Consider the following 12,627-nt stretch of genomic DNA (forward strand, 5'->3'; position numbering starts at 1 on the left):
TGACGACGGCATCGACGCTATGGTGACGGAGAAAATACTCCTCCTGGCTGACGATCTTGACATCGCTGTCGTCGCACAGGAGGACGCGGAAATGACATCGCTCCAGGCGGCGCGGCTCCTCCACGCAAACCTCCTGTCGCTCCGGCGAAAAGCCAGCAGGGCATCGGCGGGGCGTGCGGTGGCTGCAGCCACCCTTCCGACGGAGGAACTCTACGCCGTCGACCACCGACGGCAACAGGCGACGAGTGCACGGCCGGGCCAGGACGGGTCGGGCCGTTCCGACCATTCGTCACCTCCGACGTCGCTCCCGCGGTGTTTTAACTGCGGCGTCCGGGGCCACGTCGCCTCGGGGTGCCGCTCTCCTCGTCAGCGCGGGACGACACCTCACCGGGACGACGGGCCTCATCCCAAGCTCCACCATCAAAAACCGGCGAGTCGCGGCACCCCACACGTTTGGCCCACACACACACCCGTCACGCACTCAAACACCGCGACGAGAGGGGGGCCGGTATCACGCACCATCGCACCATCACGCACCACTCCGGGTACCCATATCGAACCCGGCCAGTGGTCCGTGCTGGCCGATCGTGTGGTTGCCGCATCGTCGGGATCGTCGGCCGTTGTGGGGTACATCGACGGGGTTGAAGTGCGCATCCTGGTCGATACGGGAGCATCGGCGACTATTATTTCGGAATTAATTTATAATATTCTCCCCGTCCGGAGTCGTCCCTTGATGCCAGTTAACATACCATTCTATGCGGCTAACGGGGGCTCACTTGGCATCATCGGACAAATTCTTGCCCAAATTTGCATCGGGGAAATAAAATTGTCTGGGCCGATTTTTGTTTCTTCCTCGCTGGCGGTTCCGTGCCTGCTGGGGACGGACTTCCTGGCCAAAATGCCGATTGTAATTTTGATCGACCAGGGGTGCATAGAGCTTCCATCGGGCAGACGCATGGCGTTTCTGCCATCGCCGGTTGCGACTCGGACGGCGTTCGCGACGGTGCCGGCGCTCGTGGAAAGAACGGTACGCGTTCCTCCGGGGACGCAAATGCTGGTACCCTTGAAACTTCGGCGGCCCCTCGTTAAGGGTGCTGGGGCACAAGGGGTACTGTTGGGACCGTCTAGGGCCGGGGTTAGTGGACCTGACTTACTACCGGCCCAGACCATAGTGAGAGGGGATGGTGAACCCTTCATCGCGGTCCTTAATGTGGGCTCGCGGACGGTGGTGATCCCACAGGGGACCGTGCTTGCTCACGCAACACCGGTGCCGTGTGAGGAACCCGCCGTAAATTGCGTCAACACTGTCCCTGCGTCGCGACCGCATTCGGACAGCGATGAAGGGTGGCTCGAGGCGCTTTGTGCGGGATCGACGGACCTGTCCGATTCAGAGCGTCAACAACTTAAAACACTACTGCGAGAATTTTCCGACGTTTTTAGTCGAAATAAATATGATTTGGGTTGCACTCACTTGCTGCGTCACCATATTGACACGGGTGACAGCGCGCCAATTCGCCAAAATCCGTTTCGGTTGAGTCCCGCCGAAAAGGACCATGTCAAATCGGCTGTTGATGACATGTTGGCCGCGGACATCATTTCTCCTTCCACCAGCCCTTGGGGAGCACCGATCGTCCTGGTTAAAAAGCAGGACGGTTCGTTGCGGTTTTGCGTTGACTTCCGGCGTCTTAATAAAATTTCGGTTGCCGACGCATACCCGCTCCCTCGGATGGATGAATCGCTTGACGCCTTGGCGGGAGCGCGATTCTTTTCCACACTCGATTTACTTTCGGGATTCTGGCAGCTTCCTCTGGATGATGAGTCAAAGCCTAAAACTGCTTTTCGTACACCGCACGGCTTGTTTCAATTCAACCGGTTGCCGATGGGCTTACACTCAGCGCCGGCAACTTTCCAGCGCTTAATGGAATTGGTTTTGGCTGGACTGCAATGGGAGTCGTGCCTCATTTATTTGGATGACGTTATCGTCTTTGGAAAAACCTTTGATGAACATCTCCAGAGGTTGCGGGCGGTTTTCCTAAAGATGCGGGCTGCTAATTTGAAATTCAAGCCCCAAAAATGCCATTTGTTGCGTGATTCGGTGCGTTATTTGGGGCACATCGTGGGACGCTCAGGTATTGCTACCGATCCCGCCAAAACGCAGTGTGTCAGCTCCTGGCCGACTCCCACCTCGGTGGGAGAGGTCAGGAGTTTCATTGGGTTCGCGTCGTATTATCGACGGTTTGTTGCTGATTTTGCGACAATTGCTAAACCCCTGCACGCTCTAACATCTAAAGGGGTTCGGTTCCACTGGGGTCAAGAGGAGGAGGCTGCGTTCCGCTCCCTTCGGGACGCCCTGGTGAAAGCCCCTCCCTTGATCTACCCTGATTTTTCGAAGCCCTTTTTGCTCGACACCGATGCGAGCAACACGGGTATTGGGGGTGTGCTTTCCCAGGTGGTTGATGGCGTTGAACGGGTGGTCGCATACGGTAGTCGGGTGTTGTCTCCTGCGGAGCAGAGATATTGTGTCACCCGTAGAGAACTGTTGGCAATTGTTTTTTTCATCCAACAGTATCGCCCATATCTGTACGGTCGGCATTTCACCGTCCGCACAGATCATGCGGCACTACAGTATGCCCTGCGGGTTCAACAACCATCGGGACAGTTGTCTCGATGGTTGGAGGTCCTCCAGGATTTTGATTTTGAGACCACTTACCGTAAGGGCGTTCGCCATACCAACGCGGACGCTCTGTCACGCATGCCAACCACCTCGAAATGTGCATGCCTCCTGGGGTCGGGACGTTGCAGACCTTCAGGGGACGCATCGGTTCCGATCCTGGCAGCCACCGACGACGACGAACCACTGCCTGATAATTCGATCGAACAACAGGGAAGGGATTCCCTGTTGGGGTTGCCCGTTACTGAGTGGGGGCGCCTCCAAATGGAGGATACCTCCCTCCTCGGGTGGCGTCGTCGCGTCGGGGGTGCCGGCCGGGTGAAAGGTGATTCGGGTGCATGGGAAATGGTACAGGGTCTGCTCATGCATTGGGACGCGAAATCGCAGCGACATCGGCTGGTCGTCCCTTCGGAGTTGCGAGGCAAAGTGGTGTGGGCCGCGCATGAGCGCCTGTTACATCTGGGGACTCTAAAGACCCTTGCACTGATACAACTAGATTTGTTTTGGCCTGGTATGACGAAGGATGTTGGGGATCTTTTGAATTCATGCCCGCGGTGTGCGCAACGGAAACCGCCGGCACGGGAGTCTAACCCGCCTTTACAATCAATCAAGGTGTCCAGAATAAATGAGCTTGTCGCGCTGGACATCTTGGGCCCATTTCCCGCCACCCCCAGGGGCAATAGGTATTTGCTGACAGGAGTCGAGTATTTTACGCGCTGGCCCATGGCCTGGCCCCTTGCCAACCAGTCGGCAGCAGCCATCGTGGACGCCTTTGTTCAGGGATACGTCCTGGACAAAGGTGCTCCGGAACGGCTGCTGACCGACCAGGGTAGAAATTTTTCAAGCAAATTGCTTAAACAAGTCTGTGACCTCTTAGGCACAAAGAAAATTCGGACCTCCCCGTATCACCCACAGACAGACGGAATGGTCGAGCGCCTGCATCGCACCATTTCGTCTATGATGGCACAGCAGGTCTCAGATTCTCAGACTGATTGGGACCTGCATATTCAGGGGGTCTTGGCGGCATACCGGATGGCACCCCATGCAGCTACGGGATTTTCCCCCTTTTTCCTTATGTACGGTCGCGAACCCGACCCGCCTGTTCGCGCCCAGCTGCAGATCCCCGACCCGCAAGGAAAAACTAAATTGGCTGACCACGTCAAATTTAATCTGGCTAAATTAACAGAGGCGCGGGATGCTGCGAGGTTGAACTCGGACCTCCGTCAAAAGGCGAACGAGCGCCTCAGGCTGGGTCGGGCGCATGTAATACAGTGGAAACCGGGGGACAGGGCATGGTTGCACTGTCCCCAAGTACCCCTGGCCACCTCCCCTAAGCTGGCGCGGCCGTGGCGGGGCCCTGTGGAAGTGGTCGAGGTCTTGCGACCACAGTGCGTGCGCATTCGTTGGGGGAAGCGGCGATGGTTCGTGCACCCCTCTCGGTTGAAACCTTTCGTCGCGGTACACAAACCCACTTCACACATGCGTGGCCAGACGTGTGGGGGGTCGACCGACTCGCTAGCTCCGTCTCCACCGCGCTCACCTAATGCCTTGCCGGCCGTGCCACCTCCAGGTGCATCGGGACTGACGAGCCCGCACCCACCTGCTGCTGCAAGGGACGCCGCGGTTCCCGCGACGTCAGACGCGGACTCTATACAAAACGAACAACCGCCACCGGCGGGTTCGCCACCCGGGATTGCCCCGTGTGACGGGCCTGCAGCAAGGACACGCGCAAAAATGCGCAGACTCTTATAGCGCATTGGACGAACATTTTTTTTCTTCTTCTCCCTTACGTACGGTTGCGTGGTGCTGCGTCGGTGGGGAGCTCCTAGCACATTTTTCTTTGTGTTGTGTTGCATGTGTGTTGCGAGTTCCCTGCTTAACCTGTATATATGCGTCACTCTTACGGTATTCGTATTTATTCAGGGGGGGTGCGTCGGATTGTTCCCTTCGGGGTTGTGGGTTTTGTTGTTGTCATTGTTGTTGTTGTTGTCGTTGTTGCTGTTGGTTCCTTCATGTTAGCGTTAAAAACGTTTTTTTAAGGCACACGCGGGTATCCAGGGGTTAAACAGCCTTTATTAAAGTTGTTGCAGCCGGGACGGCTGCGAGCTGTACAGGGGGGGGTGATGTAGGGCTGTTACAGAGGGGCTGTTTGTGTAGGGCTGTTTGCATAGGGGCTAACGGATAACAAACACAGTGGGCGGGGACTCCGTGAGCACACGGGGTGGTGCCCGCAACGACGTCCGTACTGGACGGCGTGAGGGGGGTTTCGATCCTCTAGGGGGGTATAAAAAGGGTTGAGCCAGAGAGCTCGGGGCTCAGTCTTAGTGTAGTTAAGGGAAGAGAGAAGACCGGCCAGATAGGCCCTGGACTCCCCCTGGGACGCCGCCCTTGTAAGGGCAGTGCAGGCTGGAGCCAGTGGCGTGGTCCCGGAACCAGAGTCAGACCTCTGGGATTCCGGGTACCGTAGCCCGACTAACCAGTGTCGGGCCAGACAGCCTCCCCTAGCCCGTTAGCGGAGGACTCAGCTAGGAAGGCTAGCTAGGGGTGAATTCCCAGTTGTACGGGTGAGGGGGCCGATACATCCCTCCAGTATTGTAAAGACATTGTGCAAATAAATACGTGTGCCTTACCCCGTTGTCCACGCGTCTTCAAGAACACTTCACATCCATCAACAAATGAAGCATCGATAACAATAATTGCTCAGCGTGTGTCAGATATTGCCTTAAGCACCTTTTGCCTGTGAGAGATCTATGGCATATCAGCTCAGGGTCATCGAAACACGATGAGTGTTATGTCATCTGAACCCACCCATCTATAAATGACATTATCCATACGGTTACTTTGCCTGCAATGCAGCTGCAAGCAATACTCGGTTCGCCAACTTACACTCACAAACAAGTCACATTTATTTTCCGATGTTTAGATGATATTGGTGGCTCAGCGGTAAAGCGAGTGGCACACAATTCAAAAGATTGAGAGGGTTAAAAATCCTGGTTGGAGATCGATTTCCGGGGTAAATGAAATAAATACAGTACCAATCCTGATTTGAAGCTTTCGTGACTGCAGGAATCCATACTCTTTGGTTCTTTCGGTAAAGTCACGTGGGTATAAAATACAATTTTATTTTATATTAAATAAATACCATTTCATGCGGGAAGTCAACAATACTTGCCCTATGGGCAGACTCGCCTCTGCGACAGGAATGTGGAATTACCATAAAACCATAACTATTGCCATGAATACTACCGCCTAGCTGATGATAACAACCATCAAAATACAATAAAAGTTCCAGGCAAAGTTGCAGCCTTGGATGTGCTTGCTGGCAAAAAGGGCCTCCACCAGATGGGAGCTGTAGTGGGCCGCTACAGATGATATTTCACCTCATCTTCCACGCTGGCCAGAGTACCCACCCTTTACCCTGCCACCCACGAGCTCCCGGTCGACTTACCACAGTGAACAACATTTATACTTCTTCTCTCTTTGTGCCGATATGTGTCCTCTCTCTGTGTGTCCTTGTGATGTCTGTCTGCTTGTATGTCTTTCTATAGTTTTCTAGTTAGATTTTTGTTGCTATTTCTTTTATGCCTGGTGATGATTGCTTGTGTTGCAATCAAAACGTCGTAATATGCTATTATTTAATTTATTATTTTATCTTTAGACGTGACTTAACCGAAAGAACCAAAGAATAATTCCTGCAGTCACGAAAGCTCCAAAATTAACATTTATACTGCTGGGTGGACAAGGTATCCAATCGTGTACACAGTTTATAACCACTGCACTCTGGCAACATCTCCCATCATGAAAGAAACAATGCGTATTGAACTTTCATGAAAAAAAAGTTTGAATTATCTTGTCATTGCAATTTAAAAGAACACTTGTTTTTGTTATTCATCATACTCTGTGACATCTAGATTCTCGCATGGATTTTTTTTTACTTACACAATACAATCAGCAGGGCAGCAAAACCTTCCGTTGCAGACGGAAACTCATTAATGGAAACATCACAAAACATTAATGTGATAAAATTAAAGTGTGCCACGATCATGCGAGTCATTATGTCAACAATAAGTATGAAGGTCAGTGGTGGGGCAGGGGAGGGGGGCCTTCATTATACAGAGGCGCAGTGGCGAATGCCATTTGTTTCGTATGCAAGCGGAGTTTGGCTGTCCTCTCCTGACACTAACAAGTGATGGCAGCAATCTCCAGCGAGGTCCCCGTAGCGTTTGCATTTTTTCGACGTCTTGGGGGGGGGGGGGGGGGGGATGGGGCGGGGGGGCTCTTGCCGCCCAACTGCTGATTGGAACTGACCGAGACGTGGGCGCGACGCGGCTAGCGTGCTCGCGAGCGGGAGGTTTTGGCCGCCTTTTCTCACCGAGGACGTGTCACGGGCTCTCGGTGTCGCGCGTGCAGGGTGGTGGTGGTGGGTGGTGGGTGGTGGTGGGTGTGGGTAGGGTGCAAGCCAAGTCCAACGCTACTCGATCACTCCAACCGTACGTGGAATAATGGCTACACTCGCTTCCCGATTCGCACACGGGTGGGCTTTGTGCCGATATTTGGCAGAAAGGCCACATTGCCCGAAACGACCACAAATACCAGCTATTAAAGCAAATCCTGGAAGGAAAAATCGAAGGGAAAAAACGACCAGGACGGCCAAAAACGACATGACTCAGTAACATCAAAACATGGCTACAATTAACAACAGCACAAACTCTACACGCCGTGCTAGACCGGGACCAATATCATCGTGAAGTCGCACACGCCGTTAGGCAGCACTAAAGAAGAAAAAGAAGGCAAGGTCAGCTTTAGATAAGAGGCAAATGCCCGAGTAGAGAGGACACCCGGTGGACAGGGCGGTTCAGGGGGAGGAGACCACGTGATGCCCAACATTCGGCAGTCGGCACCCCCATAATGCAGGTGAGCCAAGATTTACAATAAATTCGACGAGAGCTTCTTCAAGAACTGACGAAGCTCCTAACGCGTTGAGCGAAACGTCGAACTCCGTGCTGAACAACGCATGGCACGACTCAAATTGCATAGTCGAGATAAGCTCTCTTTGTTTTTAATTGAACATATTCGTCAGGCTGCAGGGCTCTTTCTATAATGAATACACATGGGCTTCAGATGTTCCATTTTACTTGTATTTATTGCACAAGTCCCATTAGGAAATGTTAGTTGAATTTTGATTTAAAGCTTTCGTGACTGCAGGGATTCATATTCTTGGTTCTTTCGGTAAAGTCACGTAGAAGGGAAATAATAAAATAATATGAATATAAAACAATAAAAAAATGATTGCTTGTGTTGCAGTCGTCGTGAAATTTTTTATTGTTTAATATTTATATTATTTTATTATTTTCCTTCTACGTGACTTTACCGAAAGAACCAAGAATATAAATGTTAGTTGGGGCAGGAATTTCTTTTGCAAATGGTCATTCAAATTGTGCTCCTGGCATCATGTCCAGAGATCCAGACATTTGCTTCTATGCCTCTGCAGCTAACACTATCACCTCGTGTCAGAGAGATGCCCACATAGCAGCTCACGTTCATTACGCGCTTTTATCGCATATTAGGAAGCCACTGGAGCTATTCACTTTTAAATCATCTCGATTAGAAAACAAATCTCTTTAGAACTGCTTTTTGTGTTTAGTATGTTGTTCCTTCCTCCACACCTCCGATAAGTACAGTTGGCTACATACGGTCCGAAAAAAGTTCAACATACACACAACGTCGGTGGAAAGTGCCCACTCAATACCATCTTAACATCCCTGTACTTACCGGAATGGTGAAATATGGTCACAATCGCGCACAACCGACATGACGTGGGCCAGACTTCATCCAGCAGTGGTTTTACAAAATGTTGTAAATTGTGATTTATTTTTACTGTTATTCAGATGAATTGATAGCAATCTTGATGGAAACGCCGTGGCTTAAATTACACTTGAATCTCATTTGACTCAATCTGAAACGGTTCATGGACATCCATATTGCATGTCCGTGATCATATTTCGTTATACAAAAATTTTCTTAAGCGTGCAAAGCAATTACCCATGTGAACATGTTTGCCTTAGACCAGACTTGTATGTCTGGAAAAATAATATACCCATGTCTGTACAAGAGACATCACCATTATGGGTTGTTACGAAATATTTTCTTCTTTAACTTAATGAAGTCTATATTTTTGTTTTTAAATGGCCACTTATTTTAAATAATGATTCCATTTCCAATGCAACTCTTCAATTGTTCAAGCTGAAAGGGAGGACTCCCTTGTGTCTAAACCACGCTGCCTCCTGGGCCATGCCTAAATCATTATAAACATCAAGACTCTACAAACATTGGATTACTGCCCTTCGCAATTGTTTATTATTTATAAATTATATTATATTCCTTGGTTCTTCCAGTAAAGTCACGGAGATAGAAAAATAATAAAGTGAATAAAAATAAAAACACGACGTTTCGATCACAACACAAGCGATCGTCATCAGGAAAACGGGGTTAGCCTCTAGAGGCAAACTGTTTATAAAGGTTTAAAATGGGCGTAGTCCAAGTGTCAGCAGCATAGGCAGGGTAGCTAATGTTAATGTTGTTGACGGTGGAGGTTGCTGCGAGACGTGATGGTATTAGTGGGTAGTGATGGTCCTGGTGGTGGGCTTCCACCAATTAAAGGGCTGCCACGTCTAAAATGGAAACATTACAGCCAGTTATGACTTGAACTGGTTGATAACGTCCTTCCAGTGATTGCTGAGTTTGTACCCATCTTCTCGGTTGAAATTGTGTCTATGTCTGTGTAGAGAAGGCCGACGGACGTACTCGGAGACGGAGGTAAGTTAGGGGCTTCCGCCAGGGTTTATTACTCTTGGTCAATACTACACAGGGTGCACAACTCCCAGGGGCTAGGGGTCCTACTCTGAGTCTGGGTCCCTGCCGGCTAGCTCCGGTCTCTCTCTCTCGTGTCGGATCGTGGAGTCTGCCGACTCCACCGACCGGAGAGAGAAGCACCTCTTCGGCTACCACCGGCTTCTCCCCAGACTCCCTATTTGATCCCTCTCACTATCCCTGGTTCCCTCTTCACCCTGTTTACTTCCCCCGTTCCTATAGTGACCCCGCTTACGTTACGGGGTCTCCCTTATATACCCTCGGAGGGGTGATGTCACGTGCACTGCCCAGCGCGTGCGACCCCACGTCCCGTGAGGTCACCGCACCGGACAGCGCACACGACGCCACCACTCTCCACTACTCCTCTACATCACCCCCCCCTGTGAAAAAAATTCAGCCGACTCGGCTGTAAACAATATAAAAGTAGAGGAGTCCCAGAACCACAAACCAACATATTCACAACCAACCGACAACATCCAGGCAGCATGACAACAATCAATCAAATTTCAAAACTTTGAAACTCTCATCACGCGCTGCCATCAATACAAAGGCGGAATCCCGATGGCCCAGACAACACACACCAACAAACAACAATTGAACAATTGAGCAGCCCAGACAAAACACACCAAAACGGACAATTGGGCAGTCTTAGACAAAACACGCCAACATAACACAATTGAGCAATGAGGGCTGGAGGCCGACGGCAGCGTTTCCACAGGCCATCAACAGAGCGCACGCCTCCCCATGTGGCACGAATCGCCAGGGCAGGCACCGTGCCAGCTAGTGACAGGCCCCGGGAGAGCCGCAGCAGCCCAGCAGCCCAACGCAGCTCCTGCCAGGCGCGCGCCGGCCCGAGCGGCGGCTCCTGCTGCCCATGCCGCGGCAAGATGCAGAGCCGCGGCGTCGGCATGGCAACGCCCAGGCACCGCGAGGTGCGGGGCCGCGTCGTCGCCGGCGGCCCCCACCGCGATCGCGGCAAAATAGCAGCCTGGTGCGGCGTCGCCGGCGGCAAAACCCGCATGCACAGCGAGGTGCGGTGCCCCGGCGTGACCCTCGGCCCACCCCGCGGCCGCGGCAACTATAGCAGCCGCGGTGGCGGGCGCGCCAAACCCCGCAGGCACGGCGATGCTCGGAACCGCGGCAACTTCCGCGGCGCGGCATCGTGAGGAGCCGCGGCAGCGATGCACGGGGCCACGGCGACACCCGCAGCGTACCCCGCCAGCGCGGCGATGGCCGGAACCACGGCGGCACCCTCGGCAACTCCCGTGGTGCGGCGAGGTGTGGAGCCCCGGACGTACCTGGGGCTCCCCCGGCGGGCGCAGCATGGTGCGGAGCTGTGGCATCGCCGCTGGCAGACCCCGCGCGCGCGGTGTGGCGCGAAGTCGCGGCGGCACCCACGGTGGACAACGGCGTCGCAGTTGCCATGGCAGCCATGGCGCCGACGTGCGGCGTCGCATGAACAATGGCCGCCACCTGCAGCGTCGCAGTTAAAATGGCGGCCGCCTGAGGCGCCCCAACCAACATGGCCGCCGCTGGCGACGTCGCAGGCAAAATAGCCAGCTGGGGCGTCGCGGCGAAGATGGCGGCCGCCTCTCGCGGCGTCCCGGCAGTTGACAGTTGCTCCCATCCCGAGTGCGGACCGGGAGGACCCAACTTCGCCTCCGCGATGTCGAGACGGGCGCAGAGCTGCGCGATCGCCTGCAGGAGCTGCCTCAGCAGGTCTGCAGGGGTGCTCCCCGTCTCCAGCGGTGGTGGCGGCGAGCTGGCACCCCCGCCCGTCGTCTTCTCGGGGCCTGTCACCGGAGCCCCGGACTCCGGGGTCACTGCCGAAGCCTCCTCCCCGCCGTCTTCATCCTCCGATCGTCCCGTCGCTGGGTTCTTGCGCTCCGCTCCCGATGTAAACATTGTAGCAGCCGTGCAGACACTCTGACACCAGTTGTAGAGAAGGCCGACGGACGTACTCGGAGACGGAGGTAAGTTAGGGGCTTCCGCCAGGGTTTATTACTCTTGGTCAATACTACACAGGGTGCACAACTCCCAGGGGCTAGGGGTCCTACTCTGAGTCTGGGTCCCTGCCGGCTAGCTCCGGTCTCTCTCTCTCGTGTCGGATCGTGGAGTCTGCCGACTCCACCGACCGGAGAGAGAAGCACCTCTTCGGCTACCACCGGCTTCTCCCCAGACTCCCTATTTGATCCCTCTCACTATCCCTGGTTCCCTCTTCACCCTGTTTACTTCCCCCGTTCCTATAGTGACCCCGCTTACGTTACGGGGTCTCCCTTATATACCCTCGGAGGGGTGATGTCACGTGCACTGCCCAGCGCGTGCGACCCCACGTCCCGTGAGGTCACCGCACCGGACAGCGCACACGACGCCACCACTCTCCACTACTCCTCTACATCTGTATATATGGATGGCTTCATGAACGAATATTTGTGGATAGCCAAAGGTTTTGCAAAGGACCTTCGTCTTAGAGAAATAAATTTTACGTGAGCCAGTCGCATGAAAATAATAATCAGCCACGGCAGAAGTATTGGTCCTTCCGTGTTTCAGATCTGCCTTATGCTCACGAACACGGTCCGAGATATGTCGCTTAGTTTCCCCAATGTAACTGCTGCCGCAGATGAAGCTTAGTTTGTAGACGCTGGGATATTGCATGTTAGGGATCTTGTCCTTCACAGATGGGATCAGATCACACATTTGATGTACTGTGTTAAATCGGACCTGCATCTTGTGTTTGTTCATGATTTGGGAAATATTTTTGGTTACCACTGCTATGTATGGCAAGGTGATGGTTTTGATTGGATAGGCTAACCCCTTTTTCCTGATGACGACCGCTTGTGTTGCGATCGAAACGTCGTGGTTTTTAAATCCTTTATATTAAGTTCACTTGCTTGCTTGCTTGCGCTTACGACCGTGCAAATATTTCGGTCGTTTTTTAACCCACTTCCCGTTATCCAATCGAGCTGACATTTTGCACACAGACTCGTTGTGCTTGACAATGTATTTTCGTGAATTTTTTTTCAAAAAATGTTACACTTTTTAGGAAAAAAGAAATTATATTTAATTACCAATTGCTTAATGGTGGC

General features: G+C 52.8%; 1 protein-coding gene across 4 annotated transcripts in view; it reads left to right on the forward strand.

Moving 5' to 3' along the window:
* KCNT1 (potassium sodium-activated channel subfamily T member 1) overlaps positions 1 to 12,627 on the forward strand; it is a 255,503-nt gene that overhangs the window by 143,487 nt on the left and 99,389 nt on the right. Inside the window, exon 1 of one of the 4 annotated variants that reach the window (XM_061571567.1) lies at positions 7,520 to 7,585. The exons of the other annotated variants lie outside the window; for them this stretch is intronic. The gene's annotated coding sequence lies outside the window, so the exon portion shown is untranslated. Of the gene's footprint in view, positions 1 to 7,519; positions 7,586 to 12,627 lie in introns of those variants that run through there. 4 annotated transcript variants of the gene reach the window in all.

Source organism: Lethenteron reissneri, chromosome 48 (genome assembly GCF_015708825.2).
Source record: "Lethenteron reissneri isolate LAM-NWPU_2019-01 chromosome 48, ASM1570882v1, whole genome shotgun sequence".
Lineage (NCBI taxonomy): Eukaryota > Metazoa > Chordata > Hyperoartia > Petromyzontiformes > Petromyzontidae > Lethenteron > Lethenteron reissneri.